The following is a 10,111-nucleotide window of genomic DNA, read 5'->3' on the forward strand; positions in this document are numbered from 1 at the left end:
CCAAGTTTCAAGCTGCACGTCAAACTCGGCAAAACACGGTTGCCGTGAAGATGCTTGTCAATATAATACCACTTGTTCAAGTGCCGTGACCCTCACCGGTGGTTTTTATCACTATGGCAAGTCCTCCAAGCTCCCATTCCTGTGGATTCTGGGATTTTTGACCTTTCTGTGTTTAGCTCAAAGCAGAAAGACATGGGGAATTATGCGTGTTTGAATAGCTGCTGCCTTTTCAGGAATGACGAGATTTGGCCCAAACGAGGCAGGCAATGGAGAGGATGTCCCCGAGGCTGTGGCATGTGTCCTGTGGAGTGTGCCCAGCAGAGGAGGACAGACAAGGAAGCGTCCCCAGGCACCCTGTGACAGGTAGGAGGAACACCCTGCACGCAGCGAGACTGTTCACATCTCTCAGGTGTCTGCCCTGTGCCTTCCCAGTACAGCTGCGCCATCCTCCTGGGCTAAATATCACAGTGGTTCCTGATCCTCCTAACAGCGACAGATACGCAGCGTATCTGGTATTAAAATTGGTGGAGGGAAACTAGGGGAAAGTGCCTCAGAGCATAGATACTCAGGCAAGTGACGATGGAAAAAGAAAGGTCGAGAAACAGTGTCGTACACGTGCACATAAATTAACCTGTTTCTGCCACCGGGCCGTGCGGGGCTCGGGGTGACATGGCCCTGAGCGGATCCAGCAGTTCTCCGAGCTTCCCTCGCAACGGCAGCTTTGCAGACACAGTGATTTTAGAAGGTCATGTGCTTTTTCCCATTTAGAGGCACTTAACATCTTTCTTTTCTGCAGTATGTTATCTTAACGCGGATTTTAAGTATTTTCCTGAGAAAGGTGTCCATGTAGTTCCCTTGAAGGGAATGGCTGCTTATCTCCTGTTGAGATTTTCAGGAAACTCTGTCAAGCTTTACTTCTTTGTCTTGCCAGGTGGAATTTTCAGGACCAAATTGACTGGATCTGAGAAAGAATTACATATGCACGATAATGTGCCATCACCCTAGTTCCTATGGTTTCCAAGCCTTTGTTCGGGAAGAACCAAAATTCTAATGGAACCAAGTTATCTAGAGCTATTACGTGCTTATCAATATGTGATAAAAAAGTAATGTAGCTATTATAAAAATAACATCCATAAAATACCTGCTATTGAAATCATAGGTCAGGTATCTTGGGAAAAATAGTTTGAATAGAATTGTAAGCTACTACATTGTTATAAATATTTGTAAATTTGTTTTTTGACTTGTCAGGAAGTAAAATTGTGAAGAAGACAGTGGTCTAGTACCAATATGTTTATATTCAGAAGACAAGTGCATGCTTCAGCAATTGAATATTTTTTCCTAACTTTAATGTAAAAGTTAAATTTTTACACCTTTACTTAAATCTAGTTTCAAGATATTTTAATGGTTTACATAAGAGAACAAAACCTGTAGCTACATCTGTAAAATATGTGGTGTGCTGGTCCCCAGGTGACTTCAGAGAGCAGGACGTCACTTTGAGATACGGTTTCATTCTGTTCGTGGCGAAATCAGTAAATCACATAGAAGCTGCTGTTGTGTGCGTCCTCGAGGACACCTCATTAACTATGGTCTTCATTTTGTCACATCTAGACAGTGCATCGAGGTTGTTTCTAAATGATTTGCATTGGGTGCTCTCATAACAATCTTAGGCAAAACTCGTGTTTACGGCTGTTTTTTAGGAGAAGAAGGGTTAGGAAACATGATTATGGCTCAGAAAGGAGCCCTTTCCCTAGACGATAGATTTGGGGCAATTTTAGACTCCTGTTTTAAAAAGGAGTGATTTACTTTAATCCAGTTTTCTAGAAACTTAGATACTATTGACATTTTCCCTATAGATGGCCTTGTAAAAACCGATAAGCTAGAGACATCATTTTGCCCATCGAGTCAGTAGGTGTCTTGCATAGACTTCGCCGGGCGGTCGTAGAGAAGCCACATTTCCATAGATATGCACATAAGAGTAAAAAACTGTTTTATGAAATTTAGTCCTACCAATTGAAATGCTTCATCTCGCTGACGTAATCATCAGCCAGCCGCCCCTCTGTGCCCACCGGGCCTTGGGGAGGGTGCGCAGTGTGTGTCCGAGGGTCGTGCATGTGACACACACACACACACACACACAGGGTGACAGCACCCGGTGTTCCTAGTCCCCCACGTGGAGCACGGTGTGTCACCGTTAAACTCGGTCACGTGCGTGTCAGCGTGTAGTTTATACGCGCCGACAGGTGTGTTCGTATTTATAGCCGCTGGTATTTTTTCTTGAAATATTGTTTTTCCTCTTCTTTCCCCTGCCAGGTGATGCTGGAACCCGTCAGGGAGGGGACACTGCCCGTGCCTTCTCCCGAACTCGAGTGTCAGGCCACACAGCTGCTCACTCTGGTCTCCGTCCCTGCTGTGGCCTCTGCCAGCCTTGGGGGTATGGCTGCGGGCAGGGCGCTGCGTGTTTGCTGGGGACAGGCCCGGGGCGCCCAGCTGTCCATGGCTCTTACACTCCCTAAGGGGGGGTGGCATTGAAATGACCCCCATGGGAGCCACATGCATGTGTGCCCGGTAGTGGGGACTACCGTGCTGGGCCCCACCAGTGTCCCTAAATGAAAACGTTTGGTCCCCAGTGCCGCCCTCGGCTGACTGCCCATGCCAGGCGTTTCCTGAGCCATGCCTCAGCTCTTTGTGGGACTGACTCATCACAAGCCCTGTCAGTTGCTTGTGGTCTGACATCTTTCCGTGTGCTGTGGCAGTCGCCTCGTGCATTGCCAGGCATAGAATAAGTTCTCAGTGAACTCTTACTGAGAGCAGATGTACAACGAAATTAATTTTGAGTGGTTTTGTAAATAACTTAGCCCGTTGAGCAGAAAAAGAGACCAGCAGGTCTTGGAAATGCACAGGAGGGGCCCGTGGTCGGCATGCTGCTAGTGATACATGTACGAGTGGGGTGACAGGCCAGGGCCCAGCCGGGTCGCCGTTCTCATAGGAGTGGTGTTTCTTGCTTCTTCCTCCCCAGAAGACGCCGTCTCTTAGGAGCGAATGTCACCAGCCCTCTCCCGACACCGGGCTCTTCCGTCAGAGAGCCTTCGCCTGCGCGGTCACCTGTCCCAGGTGAGCTTCCATCAGGAGAGCCCAGCCAGGCTTTCTAGGACCCGCCCTGTCAGGGTAGAAAAGCAGGCGTGACTTTCCTGGAGGTGGGTGATGTTGGCGGGCATTCTGAGTGACTCCGAGGGCCAGGTTGGGGACAGGCTGAACCGGGCAGCTTTGCTTGCATGATCTCGTGGCCACCAGCTTCTCGGTTAGTGTCGTACCGGTGCCGTGAAGTGCTTCCTCGGCGGTTCTCACCCAGTGAGCCCCGACATGGCTGCCTATGCCACACCAGAGGGTTCTGTGTGTGAGGCTCACCAGGGTCTCCGTACCAGTGGCCTGTCTAAAATAAGTAACATGTGCCCTGGAACTGCAAGAAGCCACATATGGAGGGGAAGAGACAGCGGAATCTAGGCTCGTTGCAGCGTCCAGCACTGTTTAGTCAGCAAAGGGCAAAAAATTAGCACCCAAGTTTAGGAAGCTTTAGGGTCGTTTTTCGGTCAAGCACTGGCCCAGCTGCTGCAGGCCCAGCTGGCGGTCCCTGTGGGCCCCATGTCTTTGGGGCAGATCAGCTCGAGCAGTGCAAGGAACAGCACCTGGGGTGTCACCGCCCCCGGACAGGCTCTCGGGAAGCGTGTCCCTCACCTGTTCCTGTTTTCCCCACCGTGTCCTTGCAGGTGATGACCGCGAAGGCGAGGCGGAGCTGGCACTGGGGGCCGCTGCTCCGCCCCCCGCCTCAGCAGAGCAGGGACACCGCCTGCCCTCTGCGTGGAGACGGCTCCCGCCCCGTGTCGCCCTGGACACCTCCTGCAGATAAGAAATCTTAACTGAGAATGCTCATGTTGGGATGTCACCGATGAGACTTTACTTTGGGCGCGGTGGCGGTCTCCCTTGCTGCCACTTGACTCAATCCCAGGAGCCTCAGTAGAGGAAATATTATCGCACCAGAACTCAAAATGCTGGAATCCCTCAGTGCTCCCGAAAGTAGAAATTTGTAGCTTCCTTCGCCATGTGGTGAATTTAAAGAGTAGGCTATATTCAAAAGAAACCGCACGATTCAAAAGAAGGTTCAAAGCGTCTCTCAGTATCTCATCTATTCATTAGCTGCCCTCCTCCCTCCCAGCTCTGTCCCCGAGTTTTCTCTGTTAACGGAGTTGCGTGCACTCCTTACGTGGGTAGGTGCGCCGAGACGCGTACCCACGCACAAACACCCACACATGCGCACACTCAAACACACCCACAGATACACCCATCCATAGGCACCCACACATTGGAGGAGTTTGCAGGAGGGGCCATATTGTACCCCTTCTACAAAATGCCTTTCACTTAACAGGTATTTTAAAGCCTTTTACTTCTTTAATATTACACACCTGTGTCATTTAACAAAAGACTGCATGACTGTTTTGTCGATTTAAAAAATGGAATGTTTTAAGCATTCTCATTCACACATTTCTGCACACTGAACCTCCCTGCATCGCAAGAATCTTGCACTTGTCTATTATAGTGTAATAAATTACTGAGCAGTTGAACTACTGGGATTAAGAATATACACGTTTTAAATTTTGAAAATTAAATTTTTAAATTTTTCTTTAAAATGTCACAAGTTTATCCTCAAATGGCAACAAATGAGATTGCCAGCTTCCCTGCAACCTCGCAGATAACGGATTTCGTAAACATTTAACGTCTTGGCCAGTATGATAGCCCAAACTATTGTCTTAAATTGTATTTCTTTTGTTTTTGAGTTGGGCCATTTTTTCATGTTTATCAGCCATCTGTATATTTTAATTTTCTCCTTACGTCTAATTTTGGGGAGGGGGGAGGTTGTTGTCTCTTATTTCAAAGAGCTCATTTCTTATTGGGAAAATAAGCTTTGGATTGTTAAGCATCACAGATATTTTTTACGCACCTTTAAACTTCATTTTTGTTATCAGAACGTGTATGACTGTCATGTGTCCAAGTATATCCACGTGCACTTCACCGCTTCTGCATTTCATGTCGTTTGAGAAAGATATTTACACTGAGTCCATAAAACCCTTCACCCATGTCAACTTCTCATTATTCTGTGCTTCTTAAATTCACATTCTTGAGTCATGAGAACTTGTTCTGAGTGGAATCTCGAAGTCGCCCGTTCTTTGCCATTCCTTGCCATTCCTCGTTCGCCAGTAACCGCCCGTCTGTGTGTAACGCCCTCCTGCCCTCCGCTGCGCTCTCGCCCGTGACGGGCCCCGTTTCTGCCGTGCGCTTCCGCATGTCACTTCTTCTGCCTCCTGTCCCTGTGTCTTTTGTCGGAAGGAGTTACAGTTCAGGCTGCAATTTCATCAGCTCTAATAAATTAATTTTGGGAGCATTGCTTTTTAATAACATAAGTCTTCTTACCCAAGGACAAGGTATGTCTTCCTTTTTATTCAATGATTTTAACTACGGTTAATGTTTTCACTTTGTGATGTATTTTCTTACAGCTTACTAATATTTTTTTGTATCCGGAAGTTTTGTTTTTTGGGTGGGTAAGTGGTCGCCTTAGTCTTTCTTGTGACTTTGTTCAGAGTTTTTAAAAATGCATACTAAACCCTTCGCAAACACTGGTATTTTGGCTTCTGCAGTTTCAAGTGATGTGGATTTTAGTTATGTTGATGAAGCTCAGTGAGTGGTTCCTTCAGAGAATTAAAACTCTCTGTGGATGTATGACCCTCCCTTGATTCAACGAGGTTTGAGTGGAATACTTCACGGGTTTGACCAGCACATTGTTGCTGCCCCTTTATCCAAAAAGACACCCAGAAAAAGCTGTGATGAAGCATATTGGAGTTCGTGGAAACTACTGCAAGGGAAAGTGCCACTTCGACAAGGCGCAGTCGTGTTTCAGAGCAGGACTCTGTGGCTTCGGGGTCCGGCCGATGCGATTTAATGAAGGCAGGCTTTTCAAAGCAGGGTACTGGTTCGGGACGGGCAGACTTTGTCACGCAGTAGTTTAAGGTCAGGAAAAAAGTCACGAGAGGACTCTGACGTGGATCTGCGTGATCCGAGTTTCGTCTGATAAAGGAGCCGTCCGCGTTTGTGAGTGAGACGTTATCCGTGGTGTTTTCTTAGATGGGTAACCTGTGAATGTACTTTCTGGTTTACAATTCTACCTGTTTTGGGGACTTTGCTGGGGATGGTATCACGTCTTAGTCCCGACAGGTAAGTTACATGATGTAGGCAGCATCCATGTCAAAGTCAGATGCTCATTTAATATTTTTATTTAAGTTTTTTCGGTTAGAGTCGACATTCGGTACTAATTTACGTTAGTTTCAGGTGTACGGCACGGTGTTCACACGTTTATAATGACGTGCGGCGCGACCCCCGTGGTCCCCCCGACACCACACGTTACCGTGGCGTCACTGACGTTAATCTGCGCGGCGCTTCTCGGCCCTGTGACTGTTTCATGGCCGCGGGTTTGTGCTTCTTCATCCCTGTTCACTTTCCACCCGGCCCTTCCCCCTGCCTGCCACCCGGCAGCCGCCAGTTTGTTCTCCGCACCTGCGAGTCTGTTTCCGTTTTGTTCTCCAGATTCCATGTGCACGTGAAGTCATGTGACATGTGTCTTCCTCTGACTTATTTAACGTAGCATAACACCCTTTGAGATGTCCTCCTTTTTGGCGGCTGAGTAACGACCCATTCATTGTACGTACGCGCCACTCCACCTGTGTCTGTCCATCCACGGACAGACATGCAGGTCGCCTCCATATCTTGGCTGTTGCGAACGATGCTGCTGTGAACAGAGGAGTGCAGATATCGTTTCAAATCCGTGTTTGGATTTCTTTGGATAAATACCCAGAGGCGGAATGGCTGGGTCAGAAGGTAGTTCTCTTTCTAAGTGTTTGAGGCGCCTCCGCGCCGCCTTCCGCAGCGGCTGCACCAGCGAGCAGTCCCGCCAGCGGTGGTGAGGGTCCCCTGCCCTCCACGTGCTCGGCAGCACTTGTATTTCAATTTATTGAGGACAGTCAGTCTGACAGGTGTGAGGTGATGTCTCGTTTTTAAACTCCGTTTCTCTGGTTGGTGGCATTGAGCATCTTTTCACATGTCTGTTGACTGTCTGTGTGTCCACTTTGGAGAAATAGATATTCAGGTCTTCTGCCCAGTTTTTAATTGGATCATTTGGGGTTCTTGGTGTTTAGTTGTATGATATTAACCCCTTATTGGTGTGTCATTGGAAGAAATATCTTCTCCTTTTCAGTAGGCCTTGTTTTTTTTTCAATTATGGTTTCCTTTGCTGTGTGAAAACTTTCAGTTTTATCTAGTCCCATTTGCTTATTTTTTTCTTTTGTTTCCCTTGCCTGAGAGACATTTCAGAAAATATTACTAAGAGCATGTCAGAGAGTATGCTGCATCTGTTTTCTTCTAGGAGTTTTATGGTTTTGGATCCGAAATTTAAGTTTTTAATCCATTTTGAGTGTGTTTTTATATGTAGCATCAGAAAGTGGATCCCGTTTCATTTTTTTTTTTTTTGCATGTATCCGTCAGTTTTCCTGGCACCATTTATTGATAGATCGACTTACCCTGTCATATAGTCTTTCCCCTTTGTCATACGCTAAATGGCCATGCAGTGTGGGTTTCTTTCTGGGCTCTCTGTTCTTTTCCATTGACCTATGTGCCTGTTTCTGTGCCTCTACCCTGCTGTTTTGATGATTGTAGCCTAGTAGTATAGTTTGAAATCAGGTAGTGTGACACTTCCAGTTTTGTTCTTCTTTCTCAAGATTGCTGGGGGTGTTTCGTGGTTCCATATAATTTTTAGGGTTCCTTGTCATAGTTTTGTGAAAAATGCCACTGATACTATGATAGGGATTGCATTGAATTTGTAGATTGCTTTGCGTAGTATGGACGTTTGAAGGATGTTAACGCTTCCTACCCATGCGCATGATACAAGCTTCCATCTATTTTGTATGTTGTTTAGTTTCTTTCTTCAGTGTCTTATAATTTTTCTGAGTACAGATCTTTTATCTCCTTGTTCAAATTTATTCCTAGGTATTTTATTTTGTTTGGTGCAGTTGTAAATGGGATTGTTTTCTGACTTTCTGATAGTTCATCATTGGCGTGTAAAAATGAAACCAATTTCTGAATACTACTTTTGTATTCTCCTACTTTACCAAATCCGTTCATTAGTTATAACAGTATTTTGCTGTAATTGTTAACCTTCTTTATATACAGTATCATATCATCTGAAAATAATACAGTTTTACCTATTCCTTTCCAATTAGGATGCCTTATATTTCTCTTTCTTGACTGATTGCTGTGGCTCGTCCTTCCAATACAGTGTTGACTAGAGTGGGGAAGGTGGGCATCCTTGTCTCATTCCTGCTCTTAAGGAAAACGCTTGTGGCCTTTCCCCATTGAGTGTGGCATTAGCTGTGGGTTGTCTTCCATGAACTTCTCTTCCCACTTTACTGAGTGTTTTTGTCATAAATGCTGGATTTTGTCCGGCACTCTTTCTGCATCTATTGACATACTCACATGATTTTTATCATTTTGTTTATGTGATGTGTCACCTGAATTGATTTGCACATAGTGGACCAACCTTGCTTCCCAAGAATAAGTCTAACTTGATCATGATGTGTGATATTTTTAATGTTTTGCTGAATTAGGTTCATTCATATTTTGGACTTTTTTCATCTATGTTCATCAGGGACGTTGGCCTATACATTTCTTTGTAATATCTTTTTCCGGCTTTGGAATCTAGCCTCGTAAAACGAGCTTGGGAACCTTCCCTCTCCTTGCATGTTTTGGCGTAGTTGGAAAGAGCAGATATTCATTCTTTGTAGGGATGGCATGTAATCGCTCATAGTATTTTTTATGATCCTTTGTATCTCTGTGGTGTCAGTTGTCACTTCTCTTTCATTTCTCATCTTACTTATTTGGTCCTCTTTTTTTCTTGAGTCTTCAGAGTTTATCAGTTTTGTTTATCTTCTCTTGGTTTATCGGCTCTCGGGTTCATTCATCTTTTGTACTGTCCTTTTAAATGCTATTTCCACTCTGGGTATTTTTTGCGTCTTCGCCTTACACGTCATTGGTTTGATCTTCTGCTTCTCCTGATCTGCTGTTGATTTTCTCTAGTGTATTCTCCATTTCAGTTATTCTTCGTTTATGACCGTTTTTTAATGGTTTCCGTGTCCTTTTTTATGTTTACTGTCTCTCTGCCGGAGGGCTCACTGTGTGTTACCTGAGCATACTTATAACCAGTGTTTTAAACTTTGCGTCTGGTAGGTTGCTTGCCTCGATTTCATTTAGCTCTTTTTGTGGAGTTGTCTTCTGTTCTTCCATTTGGGACACATTTTTTTGTTGCCTCATTGTGACTGCCTCCCTGCGTTTGTTTCTACGCACGAGGGAGATCAGCTACATGTCACAGTTAAGTCAGGTGGCCTGATGTCATAGGTGTCCTGAGGGCACAGTGTCCCTGGTCACCTTCACCAGGTGCTCCAAGAGTGTCCCTCCTGTGGGTCATGTGCGTCCTCCTGCTGTGCTGGAGCCTTGATGGCTGTTGGCAGGTCAGTGGGCAGGACTGACCCTCAGGCTGACTGGCCTTCAGGATTTGCCACACGCACAGCTTAGGAGGTGCTCTGTGAGGCTGACCTTATGGAGTGGGCTTCACCTCCCCTGGCTCTGCTGCCTGTCTGGGCATGCCGTCTGTGGGGCTCCTCAGTGGGTGCTCTGTTGTGGTCTGAAGTTGGCCACCAGGGGCGCTGGTTCTGGGGCCTCCTGAGAGAGGCTCCCGTGCAGGCCATGGTCAGCCTCTACCGTGGATTGGCCCTGGGGCCACCTGGCAGGGGCTACAAAGTGATCCGCAATTGCTCGCTGCCTGTGCTGGCCCTGGAGGCGCGTGGAGAGGCCGCGCCGTGGACCCAGGCAGCTGGCTCCACTGCCAGGCCCGGGGCATCCCGAGTTCTGCCACCACCAGTTGAAGGCCTGTAAGTCTCAGCCATTGAAAGAGCTTCCGGTGGCGAGCAGATGGGGTGAGCTGGGGGCGTAGGGAGTCACCGGGTTACCGGAGCTTCCG

At 46.7% G+C, this 10,111-nt stretch overlaps 1 long non-coding RNA gene across 15 annotated transcripts in view; it reads left to right on the top strand.

Moving 5' to 3' along the window:
* LOC107515753 overlaps positions 1 to 5,445 on the top strand; it is a 50,061-nt gene extending 44,616 nt beyond the window's left edge. For 14 of the 15 annotated variants that reach the window (XR_004954378.1, XR_004954375.1, XR_004954374.1 and 11 more), the window contains 4 exons: positions 234 to 363; positions 2,311 to 2,431; positions 3,017 to 3,111; positions 3,765 to 5,445. This is a non-coding gene — a long non-coding RNA (uncharacterized LOC107515753). The remainder of the gene's footprint in view (positions 1 to 233; positions 364 to 2,310; positions 2,432 to 3,016; positions 3,112 to 3,764) is intronic. The other variant, XR_004954382.1, reaches the window with a different exon arrangement.
* The last annotated feature ends 4,666 nt before the right edge of the window (positions 5,446 to 10,111 follow it).

The sequence above is a fragment of the Rousettus aegyptiacus genome, unplaced genomic scaffold, assembly GCF_014176215.1.
Source record: "Rousettus aegyptiacus isolate mRouAeg1 unplaced genomic scaffold, mRouAeg1.p scaffold_m13_p_14, whole genome shotgun sequence".
NCBI classification, from domain to species: Eukaryota; Metazoa; Chordata; class Mammalia; order Chiroptera; family Pteropodidae; genus Rousettus; species Rousettus aegyptiacus.